The sequence below is a fragment of the Apis dorsata genome, unplaced genomic scaffold, assembly GCF_000469605.1.
Source record: "Apis dorsata unplaced genomic scaffold, Apis dorsata 1.3 scaffold_569, whole genome shotgun sequence".
In the NCBI taxonomy this organism is placed as follows: Eukaryota; Metazoa; Arthropoda; class Insecta; order Hymenoptera; family Apidae; genus Apis; species Apis dorsata.
The window spans coordinates 227,599-228,284 of record NW_006263779.1 but is presented as its reverse complement, the minus strand read 5'-3'; positions in this window follow the sequence as shown (position 1 = coordinate 228,284).

The window sequence follows — 686 nt, the reverse complement described above, 5'->3', positions numbered from 1 at the left end:
GGGGGTTAAGATAAAGAAAAAAATAAAAATAAAAATAAGAAATGAGAACGAAGAATGCAACGATTTCTCCAACGATTTCGTCGATACTCGCGAGGAATAAATAAATAATACTTGTGAACGGAGAAATACGGGCACGAGTGTAAATTTTCTTTTTTTTATTTGAAACATCGTTGCGCGCTCGGCCTCCGTAATCTGTCACATTAAATCCAAACGATCCATACCTCGTCATGATCGACAAGAGTCGACGTGTGAATCGATAATGTCGTAAACATTGCGATAACAATAATAATATTAATAATAATCCATAATAATAATAATAATAATAATAATAATCCATAATAATAATAATAATAATCCATAATAATAATCCATAATAATAATAAATCAAAATAATAATAATAATAATAATAATAATAATAATCATCGTCGTCATCGTTAGTATGAATTATGATCTCCAATATTATAATAATAATATCGTACCTACTCTACATACAATACATACACTGGCCGGACGCTCTCTACTGGGCCCTCTCTACTATTTACAAACGCATAAATAATTATTAATTATTATCGTGTATTTATATATATATTGTATTTTTTTTATGTATAATATTACCTGTCGTAAAGTAGACACACGCCTAGGATAGTGTATCTTTTCGTTTTTTTTCTTTTCTTTATTTTTCCTG